This window comes from Amblyraja radiata, chromosome 12, assembly GCF_010909765.2.
Source record: "Amblyraja radiata isolate CabotCenter1 chromosome 12, sAmbRad1.1.pri, whole genome shotgun sequence".
Classification (NCBI taxonomy): domain Eukaryota; kingdom Metazoa; phylum Chordata; class Chondrichthyes; order Rajiformes; family Rajidae; genus Amblyraja; species Amblyraja radiata.
In genome coordinates, this window is record NC_045967.1 from 50,964,507 (window position 1) to 50,978,449 (window position 13,943).

Here is a 13,943-nt window from a genome sequence, read left to right on the forward strand (position 1 = left end):
ATTCATTTGCCTGATAACAGCTGGGAAGAAGTTTCAGAGTTAAAGTAGGAAATGATGATAGGCTGATGATAGGGTGAAACAGGCTAGATGCAGGAAGATTGTTCCCGATGTTGGGGAAATCCAGGACAAGGGGTCACAGTTTAAGGATAAGGGGGAAATCTTTTAGGACCGAGATGAGAAAAACATTTTTCACACAGAGAGTGGTGAATCTCTGGAATTCTCTGCCACAGAAGGTAGTTGAGGCCAGTCCCATTGGCTATGTTTAAGAAGGAGTTAGATGTGGCCCTTGTGGCTAAAGGGATCAGGGGGTATGGAGAGAAGGCAGATACAGGATACTGAGTTGGATGATCAGCCATGATCATATTGAATGGCGGTGCAGGCTCGAAGGGCCGAATGGCCTACTCCTGCACCTATTTTATATGTTTCTATGATGTAGGAATAGATTTATGGAGCGATTGTAATGTGAGTTTGTAGATCTGCGTCTGTGGATAGCCCGCAAATAGTCACCTGGGTTGGGCACCAAAAACGAGGGTTCACTAGAATCAATCAATCAATCAATCAACCTTTATTGTCATCTTGCAAGCAACAGTTGTACAGTGCAAAATGAAAAGACGTTTCCCAGGGAATACCGGAGCATCGCACATGAAATTTAAAACATTTCACACATAATAACACTAAAAACAATCCAGTCCCTGATGGAACAGTATAAATAGTTAAAAGCAGGTAAAACACAACGTTAAAATACAATAAACCAATCATAACAATGTCCGGGGCAGCTGATTTGAGTGGCCAGTGCCAGTTATTAAAGTGTCCGTGCCAGCCGCAGAATCAAGTGACTGTGAGTACAGAGTGACTGTTTAGCAGCCTCACAGCCTGTGGTAGGAAGCTGTTTAGCAGTCTTGTAGTCCGGGCTTTGATGCTGCGATATCTCTTGCCTGATGGCAGGAGATCCAGGTGTATGTGGAGGGGGTGCAGTTTGTCCGTAGCAGTTCTCTGAGTTTTTTTCAGACAGCGGCTCTGGAACAGTTCTTGTACCGAGGGTAGGGAGACGCCAATGATCCTCTCTGCTCCCCTCACTACCCTCTGCAGAGCCTTCCTGTCCGAATGACATACTTTGATGGAGTTTAGTTAGTTTGAGTTTATTGATCCCATCCACACACTGTAAATGGCTCAATTGTAATCATGTATTGACAATAAACTAAACTAAACTAATAAAAATATTTACTGTCACGTAACTGTCACTGTCACTGTCTTCTGCAGTTGTACAGAGCCCTAGTGAGACCACACCTGGAGTATTGTGTACAGTTTTGGTCCCCTAATTTGAGGAAGGACATTCTTGCTATTGAGGGAGTGCAGCGTAGGTTTACAAGGTTAATTCCCGGGATGGCGGGACTGTCTGAGAGAATGGAGCAGCTGGGCTTGTACACTCTGGAGTTTAGAAGGTTGAGAGGTGTTCTCATTGAAACATATAAGATTGTTAAGGGTTTGGACACGCTAGAGGCAGGAAATATGTTCCCGATGTTGGGGGAGTCCAGAACCAGGGGCCACAGTTTAAGAATAAAGAGTCAGCCATTTAGAACGGAGGAGAAAACATTTTTTCTCACAGAGAGTGGTGAGTCTGTGGAATTCTCTGTCTCGGAGGGCAGTGGAGGTGGGTTCCCTGGATGCTTTCAAGAAAGAGCTCTTAAAAATAGCGGAGTCATGGGGATATGGGGAGAAGGCAGGAACGGGGTACTGATTGGGGATGATCAGCCATGATCACATTGAATGGCGGTGCTGGCACTACTCCTGCACCTATTGTCTATTGTCTATTGTCTATTGTGTACCGAGGTACAGTGAAAAGCTTTTTGTTGCGTGCTGAGCAGTCAGCGTAAAGACAATACACGATTACAGTCGAGACATTCGCAGTGTCCAGACATGTTAACAGGAATGATGTCAATAACGTTTGGTGGAAGATAAAGCCAGTACAGTCCGATCAAAGATAGTCCGAGGGTCTCCAATGAGGTAGATGGTACTACAATCAGTGAGGTAATTGATTGGCGGAAAATGTGTTCTACCACTGACCTTTAGAGAAAAATCTAATGTCAATGTTGTTTCACATGAAGCAGAGAGCCAATTTTTTAGCATGTCGTATTGTTTTACAGGCCTTGGCATTCACTCAACCCCATTCCTGTTTCCCTTCTCCTGGCATGGTTGGTATTTTAATACAATACATTCATGCGAACATGGCTCGGTTACAAGTCTTTTCTGCGGAGATCCCAGGGAAATATTTACACGTGCTTTCGGCCTCACTCCAAGAATGGTTCCAAAAAGCAATCTTCTGTTTTGCAAAATAACTGCCTGTTATTGATGACATTTAAAAAAAAAACTGATGTAAAGAGTGGCAGGAATAATGGAAGCGTTTTTCAACACCAGTGATTTTGACCGCACAGAGTCAATGAAAAACTACTAATCCAATATTGTGCCATCTCTGAAGTTCTTTCCTGGTCCGAGAACACGGATGCAATTATTAAGAAAGCACATCAGCGCCTCTACTCCCTGAGAAGATTACGGAGAGTCGGTTTGTCAAGGAGGACTCTCTAACTTCTACAGGTGCACAGTAGAGAGCATGCTGACCGGTTGCATCGTGGCTTGGTTCGGCAACTTGAGCGCCCTGGAGAGGAAAAGACACTGGAGAGAAAAAGTAGTAAACACTGCCCAGTCCATCATCGGCTCTGATCTCCCTACCATCGAGGGGATTTATCGCAGTCGCTGCCTCAAAAAGGCTGGCAGTATCATCAAAGCCCCACACCATCCTGGCCACACACTCATCTCCCTGCTACCTTCAGGTAGAAGGTACAGGAGCCTGAAGACTGCAACGACCAGGTTCAGGAATAGCTACTTCCCCACAGCCATCCGGCTATTAAACCTGGCTCGGACAAAACTCTGAACATTAATAGCCCATTATCTGTTATTTGCACTTTATCAGTTTATTTATTCATGTGTGTATATATTTATAGAATGGTATATGGACACACTGATCTGTTCTGTAGTCAATGCCTACTATGTTCTGTTGTGCTGAAGCAAAGCAAGAATTTCATTGTCCTATCGGGGACACATGACAATAAACTCTCTTGAATCTGGAATCTTGAATCTTGAACCTTGCTTAATTTGAGAGTAGCCTCCTAAACATTACTAAATCAATAGGTGCAGAAACATTTGGGAAAGCGTAAAACTTTGCGATACTTTTTTAAGCTGCACACTATCTACTTGTCCTGTATAAAGATAGCCATTGATGACCATGCAGATCTGTGGCTTTGTTTCATTCTCTAATGATGTGTGATTTGGAACTAAAGGGAGGATTCTTGCGTTGGATGTTTATCACTAATGAGTGGGGTGGATTTTCCTGCTCTTCTTGGAAGGGAAAATCTAATTAGATGTTATATAATGTGGCAACAGAAGGGAGTGATTTCTCTTGGTCTCTCCCAGGCCACCAAGTTACTGAAAGTTTGAGTAAGCTCATCATTGTGGTGGCACGGTGGCGCAGCGGTGGAGTTGCTGCCGTACAGCGCCAGAGACCCGGGTTCGATCCCGACCACGGGAGCTGTCTGTAGGGAGTTTGTACGTTCTCCCTGTGACCTACGTGGGTTTTCTCCGAGATGTTCAGTTTCCTCCCACCCTCCAAAGACGTGCAGGTTTGTAGGTTAATTGGCTTGGTATGAATGTAATAAATTGTTCCTAGTGTGTCCAGTAATTGTCGCTGGTTGGTGTGGACTTGGTGGGCCACACTGTATTTCTAAACTAAACTAAATGGATATTATGCGTTATAAAGCCAAGTTTATTTTCTGATATAGCTAAGGTTAAGGCATAGAAACTCCTGCACCTAATTTCTATGTTTCTATGTTTCTATGAAACATAGAAACATAGAAAATAGGTGCAGGAGTAGGCCATTCGGCCCTTCGAGCCTGCACCGCCATTCAATATGATCATGGCTGATCATCCAACTCAGTATCCTGTACCTGCCTTCTCTCCATACCCCCTGATCCCTTTAGCCACAAGGGCCACATCTAACTCCCTCTTAAATATAGCCAATGAACTGGCCTCAACCACCACTCTGTGTGAAAAAAAAATTCTCATCTCAGTCCTAAAGGATTTCCCCTTTATCCTTAAACTGTGACCCCTTGTCCTGGACTTCCCCAACATCGGGAACAATCTTCCTTCATCTGGCCTGTCCAACCCCTTAAGAAGTGTGTACGTTTCTATAAGATTCCCCCACAATCTTCTAAATTCTAGCGAGTACAAGCCAAGTCTATCCAGTCTTTCTTCATATGAAAGTCCTGACATCCCAGGAATCAGTCTGGTGAACCTTCTCTGTACTCCCTCTATGGCAAGAATGTCTTTCCTCAGATTTGGAGACCAAAACTGAACGCAATACTCCAGGTGTGGTCTCACCAAGACCCTGTACAACTGCAGTGGAACCTCCCTGCTCCTATACTCAAATCCTTTTGCTATGAATGCTAACATACCATTCGCGTATGATTAAGTAAAGTTGATTTGGAGAATCAGAAACAGGAAAATAGGAGTTAGAGTTAAACACTTGACCCTTTGTTCCACCATCCGCTATGATTGTGGCTGATCACCCATTTGAGTATGATATTTGACTCTCCAATTTTAGGTAACTACCCTATACATATCTCCCCCTTCCTCCCCTCTTATTTCCCTCTCTCTTCTGAATGTGCACCCATTTCCCCCTTTTCCCCCATCCCCTCCCCTCTCCCCCATCCCAATCCCCATCCACCTATATTCCTTCCTCTGGGTTCACTTGACATGCCTCTTCTATCCTTAACTCCATATCGCACACATTGTGTCATTTCATTTCTGGTCTTTGGCGAACCATCTGGTAAACAAAACCACCCATCACCTGTATCCACTTATCACTTGCCAGGCTTTGTTCCACCTCTCTTCCAGCTTTCTCCGCCCCCAACACAATCTGTCTGAAGAAAGGTCCCGGCCCAAAACGTCACCTATCCATGTTCTCCAGAGATGTTGTTTGACCCACTGAGTTACTCCAGCACTTTGTGGAATTAATTTCCATTGACGGCTGTGGAGGCCAAGTCATTGGGCATTTTTAAGACACAGATTGACAGATTCTTGAATAGTGAGGGTGTCAGGGGTTATGGGCTGGAGAATGGGGTTGAGAGGGAAAGATAGATCAGCTAGGATTGAATGGCGGAGTAAACCTGATGTGTTGGCAGGATCTGCAGATGCTGGTTTAAACCGAAGACAGACACAAAAAGCTGGAGTAACTCAGCGGGACAGGCAGCATCTCTGGAGAGAAGGAATGGGTGACGTTTCGGGTCGAGACTCTTCATCAGACAGGGTCACCCATTCCTTCTATCCAGAGATGCTGCCTGTCCCGCTGAGTTACTCCAGCTTTTTGTGTCTGTCTTCATAGTAGACGATGGGCCGAATGGCCTAATTCTGCCCTTCTCACTTATGAACTTACGAACTTATGATATCACCATCACCGTGGTGTAAGTGTACATACCTATTGCCATTAGCCCGGCATCTTCAAAGTATTGTTATATTTAGTACATACCAAAATACCGATTCACCAATCATCTCCAAACACACTTCAGCTATGATTTTGAATTCCATTGTAATTGCACAGTGATTACATGCTGGATTGATATGTTTTGGATAGCTTGTGTCTTGTAACTTGGCTGATGATACCTGTTGCCATGACAGCCAACAAGATGGCCTTGCCAAAGGCAAGTTCCATGCCCCGCAGTTGTCGTGAATATGAAGCAAAGATTCGGCTGCACAAATAAGTTCATAAGTTCATAGGTGGATAAGTCAGAGGAGCAGGATTAGGCCATTCAGCCCATCAAGACTACTCTGCCATTCAATCATGGCTGATCTATCTTACCTTCTCAACCCCATTCTCCTGCCTTTTCACCGTAACCTTTGCTGACCAAGAAGAACCTATCGTTCTCCACTCTGATTAACCCAATGACTTGGCCTCCACAGCCACCTGTGGCAATGGATTCCACAGATTCATCTCCCTCTGCTTAAATATATTTTTCCTCGTCTCCTTTGCAAAGGCACGTCCTTTTATTCTGAGGCTACGACCTCTGGTCCTAGACTCTCCCACTAGTGGAAACATCCTCTCCAGATCCGTTCTATCCAGTGGATGGAGTGAAGTGCTTTAGAAAGTTTCCCTATAGATGGATTGCCAAATGACTGTGATTTTGTTTAGTTTACTTTAGAGATAGAGCGCAGAAACAGGCCCTTCGGCCCATCGAGTCCACACTGGCCAGAAGGCTGTGGAGGCCAAGTCAGTTGATATTCTTAAGGCAGAGATAGACAGATTCTTGATTAGTACAGGTGTCTGAGGTTATGGGGAGAAGGCAGGAGAATGGGGTTAGGAGGGAGAGATAGATCAGCCATGATTGAATGGCGGAGTAGACTTAATGGGCTGATGGCCTAAATGTACTCCTATCACTTATGAACTTATGACCTTATGACCAGCTATGCCTGCACATTAACACTACCCTACACACAGTAGGGACAAATTTACGTTTTATACCAAGCCAATGAACCTACAAACCTGTACGTCTTTAGAGTGTGGGAGGAAACTGAAGATCTTGGTGAAAACCCTCGCAGGTCATGGGGAAAACCTACAAACTCGCTACAGACAAGCGACCATAGTCGGGATTGAACCGGGGTCTCTGGCGCTGTAATGCAGTAGCTCTACCGCTGTGCCAAACATGCCGCCCCTAATGAGGTGTACAATGTACAGAGCTCAATGGGTCAATCAGCATCTGTGATGGCAAAAGGAGTGTGTCGCTGTTTTGGGTGGAGACCCTTCTTCAGTCTGAAGGAGGGTCTGAACCTGAAACGTCACCCATTCCTTCTCCCCAGAGATGCTGCCTGCCCCGCTGAGTTATTCCAGCATTTTGTGTCTATTTCCACTTGCACAATCTTGGTTCCTGTCAAGTGTTACCTCAAGCTCATCCTGAGGGGCAGTAAGCTGGGAGATCAACAGACGGACCAGAAATTAAAAAAAATATGAATTAAAATGAATTAAAAAAATACATTCTTGCCATAGAGGGAGTACAGAGAAGGTTCACCAGACTGATTCCTGGGATGGCAGGACTTTCATATGAAGAAAGACTGGATTGTACTCGCTAGAATTCAGAAGATTGAGGGGGGAAGATTGAGGGGGATCTTATAGAAACTTACAAAATTCTTAAGGGGTTGGACAGGCTAGATGCAGGAAGATAATTCCCAATGTTGGGGAAGTCCAGAACAAGGGGTCACAGTTTAAGGATAAAGGGGAAATCTTTTAGGACCGAGATGAGAAAATCATTTTTTACACAGAGTGGTGAATCTGTGGAATTCTCTGCCACAGAAGGTAGTCGAGGCCAGTTCATTGGCTATATTTAAGAGGGAGTTAGATGTGGCCCTTGTGGCTAATGGGATCAGGGGGTATGGAGAGAAGGCAGGGATGGGATACTGAGTTGGATGATCAGCCATGATCATATCGAATGACGGTGCAGGCTCGAAGGGCCGAATGGCCTACTCCTGCACCTATTTTCTATGTTTCTATGTTAGTTAATATTTTATTTTTCATTCTATTAGAAAATTAAAGATTGGAAGTTACACCTATAGTCAAGGCGGAAGCTGGAATATCATTAAATAAATGCACTTTACACTTAATTAAAAAATAACAATATTTTAATATAGATGGCACGTGGAAATGTGTATCTGGGAGTTAGTATCTACACATGTAAAATTAGTTCCAGGTCCTATGCTTGATGCTGACCTTGCGTGTTCTCAGTAAGGAGTTTACTCATTCTCTAAAGATAGGCACATAAAACTGGAGTAACTCAACGGGACAGGCAACATCTCTGGAGAGAAGGAATGGCTGACGTTTCGGGTCGAGACCCTTCTTCAGAATAGTCAGGGGAGAGGGAAATGAGAGACATAGATGATGATGTAGAGAGAAAAAGAACAATGAATGAAAGATATGGAAAAAAATGTAACGGTGATAAAGGCCATTGTTAGTTGTATGCTGGGTGAGAACGAGAAGCTGGTGCGACTTGGGCGGGGGAGGGGTAGAGACTACATGACCATGTACTTCAGTGTCCTCCCACCAATCGGAGACATGCTTTGCTCTTTCCCCTCTCTCTTTCTTTTCCCTCCTCTCCCCCCCACCCCTCCACCCCTCCCTGGTTGTGGTAGGATGATTCAGTTGCCTGGTAACAGCTGGGAAGAAACTGTCGCTGAATCTGGAGGTGTGCCTTTTCGATACTTTTATACCTTTTGCCTGATGGGAGAGGGGAAAAGAGTAGACTAGTAGGGGACTAGTAGGACTATTCCTTTTTGCCAGAGATGCTGTCTGACCCGCTGAGTTACGTCAGCTTTTTGTGTCTATCTTCGGTTTAAACCAGCATCTGCATTTTTTAAATTAGAGATACAGCGCGGAAACAGGTTAACCGAGTCCGCGCCGACCAGCGATCCCCGTACATTAACACTACCCTACACACACTGGGGATAATTTACCCTTATGCCAAGCCAATTAACCTACAAACCTGTATGGCATGGCGTTGTGGGAGGAAAGCGAAGATCTCGGAGAAAATCACGCAGGTCACGGGGAGAGTGTACAAACTCCGTACAGACAGCACCCGTAGTCGGGATCGAACCCGGGTCACCGCTGCTGCAAGCGCTATAAGGCAGTAACTGTACCCCTGCGCCACCATGACCGCCCCCAATCCCTTCCTACAAATCTTCCAGTAATGTTGGGGGCAAATTTTCACCTGGTATCCATCTGAATGGCAGGGGCACTGTTTGTGTGACAACTGTCATTAGTTGGCGATGTGGCGTCAACAATTAAACCCTGGACAATGAAGGACTGTTCCCACTTCAGGCCTGCACAGGAAACCAAGTAACACTTTAGGAAGGTTTAAGAGCTTCGTAATATGGTGTGATCATTCCAATGAAAACCACTTCACACTTCATTGCTGAAGGCAATCTGGGTTTCAGCAGCTGTGTTATCTCTGTGATTTCTGGCTGAAGCCGTGAGATGGTGGATGGAAAAAAATGCTCTGTAAAAGCTGACTTCCCCTGGATAGTGTGGCCACCAGATAGGATACAGATGGTAGTTAGTGGAGCTCTTGCCTATTTAGTAGTATATCCATCCCCTCCTACTGAAAAAGTGACCCGATGGGAAACATTGCCTATCCATGTCCTCCAGAGATGCTGCCGAGATATATATTTCTCTTCATTGAGATCACCAGCATGGATATGGGGAAAAAAATGGAAAGGGGTTCTGATTTTGGATGATCACCCCATGAACATATTGAATGGCAGTGCTGGCTCGAAGGGCCGAATGGCCTACTCCTGCACCTGTTTTCTATGTTTCTATGTTTCCACCTATTTTTCTTCATCTGGCTCTATATTTCACTCTTCTTCCATCTTTATAGAGCCATAGAGTGGTACAGTGTGGAAACAGGCCCTTCAGCCCAACTTGCCCGCACCAGCCAACATGTCCCAACTACACTAGTCCCACCTGCCTGCATTTGGCCCATATCCCCCAAACCTGTCATCTCCATGTACCAGTCTAACTGTTTATGTTACGACAGATGGCACAATGGGCTAAGTGTTCGGCTGGCAACCGGAAGGTAGCTGGTTCGAATCCCGCTTGGAGTGCATACTGTCGTTGTGTCCTTAGGCAAGACACTTCACCCACCTTTGCCTGTGTGTGTGTGGATGTAATTATGTGAAGCACTTTGGGGTCAATGCAAGTTGACTAAAAATGTGCTATATAAATAAAGAAATTTAATTTAATTTTAATTTTTATGGAATAATAATAATAATAATAATGGATGGGATTTATATAGCGCCTTTCTAATACTCAAGGCGCTTTACATCGCATTATTCATTCACTCCTCAGTCACACTCGGTGGTGGTAAGCTACTTCTGTAACATCATGTTACATCCTTTCTTCTCTAGCCTTTTATCCACCCATTTGCCATTCAAAATCCCCCTCGCCTGGATCCACCCATCACTCTTTCCCCTGCCCCACCCCTTTTCCAGCTTTCTCCCCTCCCCCCCCTACTACAATCTTCCCAGCTGTTATCAGGCAACTGAACCATCCTTCCACAACAAGAGAGCAGTGCTGAACTACTATCTACCTCTCTGAGGTCCCTCGGACTATCCTTCACCGGTCTTTGCTGGCCTTACCTTGCAGTGAACATTATTCCCTTATCATGTATCGATACACTGGAAATGAGTTAATTGGAATCATGTGTTGTCTTTCTGCTGACTAGTTAGCACGCAACTAAAAGCTTTTCACTGTTCCTCGGTACACGTGACAATAAACGTGACTGAGCAGTCTGAAGAAGTGGCCCAATGGGAGACATTACATCTCCATGTCCTCCAGAGATGTTGCCTAGATGGATATTTCTCTTCATTGAGATCACCAGCATGGAAAATGTGAGGGATAATTTGACAACATGGAGTCATAGAAACAGAAACAGGCCCTTCGGCCCAACTCATCCATGCTGACCAACATGCCCATTTAAGGTTTCAAGGTCAGATTATTGTCACACGGACCAATTAAGGTACAGTGAAATTTGAGTTACTATACAGCCATATTAAGTGAAAAGCAACAAGACACACAGCTACATAAAATAAAAGTTAGCATAAACATCCACCGCATTCCTCACTGTGATGGAAGGTAATAATGTCCAATCTTTTCCCACTTTATTCTCCCTTGGTCGGGGCTGTCGAACCGGAGCCATCAAAGCTCCCGCTGCCGGCGATCCGAAACCGTCGCGTCGACGTGATCGAAACTACCACGTCAGGACGGTTGAAACTCTCCGCGGCTTGGAGCTCCCAAATCGGTCTCTAACCAGGGACCGCGGGCTCCACGATGTTAAAGTCCACAGGCCCGCGGTCGGAGCTCTCCACAGTTGATCCCCGGCAAAGGGATCGCAAGCTCCACGATGGTAAGTCCGCGCCACGCCCGCGGTTGAAGTGCCGGGTCGGCCTCCAGGAAAGGCTGCGCCACTCCACGATGTTAGGCCGCAGTGGGGACGGAGATACGATACGGAAAAAAAACGCATCTCCGACGAGGTAAGAAATTGAAAAAAATGTTTCCCCCAGACCCCCCCCCCCCCCCCCCCACCTCCCCACATAAAACAAACCAAGAAACACTAAAACATACTCTTTAATATGCACTTAAAATAACACAAATAGAATAAGGGACAGACAGACAGTTGGCTAATCCCATTTGCCCATGTTTAGCCGATGCCCTCTAAACCTTTCTTATCCATGTTCCTGTCACAGTATCTTTTAAATGCTGATCTAGTACCTGCCTCAACTATCTCCTCTGGCACAAAAAAACTGAAGTAACTCAGCGGGACGGGCAGCATCTCTGGAGAAAAGGAATGGGTGACGTTTCGGGTCGAGACCCTTCTTCAGACTGAGAGTCAGGGGAGAGGGAAATGAGAGATATAGACAGTGATATTGAACAAATGAATTCTCCCGAAACTTCACCTATTGATTTTCTCCAGAGCTCAGTTACTCTCCAGCACTTTGTGTCTATCTTTGGTATAAACCAGCATCCGCAATTCCTTGTTTCTACAGTATTCCACATGTGGCCTCAACACCCTATTGTACAACATATCAGAGACAAGAGCGAGCTCACATTCTCGGTGATTATTCCATGTATTAGATTGTGTATTCTTGTGTCCAATATATGCAACCATGTCAAGTAATGTGGGCGGCACGGTGGCGCAGCAGTAGAGTTGCTGCCTTACAGCGCCAGAGACCCGGGCTCGATCCCGACTACGGGTGCTGTCTGTACGGAGTTTGTACGTGCTCCCTGTGACCTGCGCGGGTTTGGTCCGAGATCTTCGGTTTCCTCCCACACTCCAAAGGTTTGTAGGTTAATTGGCTTGGTAAATGTAAAAAATGTTCCCAGTGTGTGTAGGATAGTGTATGGGGATCGCTGGTTGGTGTGGACTTGGTGGGCCGAAGGTCCTGTTTCCACGCTGTATCTCTAAACTAAACTAAACTAAACTAAACTAAATTAAAGCCAGCCTTGCTTGCAACTGTTGCTCAATGTTCCCCAGTGGATTTTCACCTGACGTTGTCTCTGCCTCATGTAATGTGCAAGTTTGCACTCTGAATATCTTTACAAGTTGCTGTCCTTGTGGAGTTTGCACATTCTCCCTTTGACCGCGTGGATTGCCCCCAGGTGAAGGACCCTCAAAACATAGGTAGTTATGTGCAAGTTGGAACTGCAGATGCTGGTTTACACCGAATATAGGCACGAAATGTGGGAGTAACTCAGCGGGGCAGGCAGCATCTCAGAGAAGAAGGAAAAGAAGAGAGAAGGAATTTGGTGACATTTCGGGTCGAGACCCTTCTTCAGACTGAGAGTCAGGGGTGAGGGAGACACAGAGATATGGAAGGGCAAGGTGTGAAAATGAGAGATCAAAGGGGATGAAGTCCAAAGAAATTGTAGAATGGATCATTGTAGCTGATGGGAAGGTGTCAACGAGAAAGACAATAGACAATAGACAATAGACAATAGGTGCAGGAGTAGGCCATTCAGCCCTTGGAGCCAGCACCGCCATTCAATGTGATCATGGCTGATCATCCCCAATCAGTACCCCGTTCCTGCCTTCTCCCCATATCCCCTGACTCCGCTATTTTTATGAGCCCTATCTGGCTCTCTCTTGAAAGCATCCAGAGAACCTGCCTCCACCGCCCTCTGAGGCAGAGAATTCCACAGACTCACCACTCTCTGTGAGAAAAAGTGACAATCAGTAAAATATAATCGGCGGAACAGTTAAACTGGCCTGGGAACGAGGAAGGGGGAGGGATGGGGAGAGTGGGCAAACTAGGGTTACTTGAAGTTGGAGAGGTCAATATTCATACCTGGGTTGTCAGCTGCCCAAGCGAAATATGAGCACACAGGTATTATTGTCCCAGCAAAGAAAAGAGCAAAGCACAATCTTAATTCATGCAAAAATGTTAGCATGTGTCACGCAGAATGATTTCCATTCGACTGAATCAAACTGATTTGATGTGAAGAGTTGTATAAAAGATTCATGTAGCTTTTAGAGGTGACCCCTACAATGTGCAATGAATTTAGTACCTCTTTCTAGCATTTTAAAATCCACTTACACACTATTAAATCCATCAGCTGGTACTTTATTAAGATAATTAATTTGAACTCCTGACCTGTATCTCAGTCCTACTGTTTATTTCTGATTGTTTCTGCAAACTTATTTCCACTCTTATTTGCCACGGAGTGACAGACAGAACACCATGTTATATTTTCGGATAACCGCAATGCTTCAAAAAGCCTGTATGGAGCGGATGTGGAGAGGATGTTTCCACTAGTGGGAGAGTCCAGGATCGGAGGTCATAGCCTCGGATTAAAAGACATTCCTTTAGGAAGGAGATGGGGAATTTCTTTAGTCAAAGGGTGGTGAATCTGTGGAATTTATTGCTGTGGAGGCCAAGTCAATGGATATTTTTTAAGGCAGAGATAGATACATTCTACATTGGTATGGGTGTTTGGGGTTATGGGGAGAAGGCAGGAGAATGGGGTTGAGAGGGAGAGATAGAACAGCCATGATTGAATGGCGGAGTGGACTTGATGGGCCGAATGGGCTAATTCTGCTCCTATCACCCATGAACTTATGAAAAGGGGGATACAAGTAATCACACTGTCAATGATTCCAAAATAAGCACAACTCTTGCTTATTCTCTCCGCTCATCGAAAACTGGAAATATAGAATAATATCAAGAGTAACTGTTCAGAGATGCTTCGAGAGCAGCACAGTGGCACAGCAGCAGAGTTGCTGCCTTACGGACTTGGGATTGATCCTGACTACGTGTGCTGTCTGTTCAAAATTGGTACGTTCTTGTGACCACGTGGG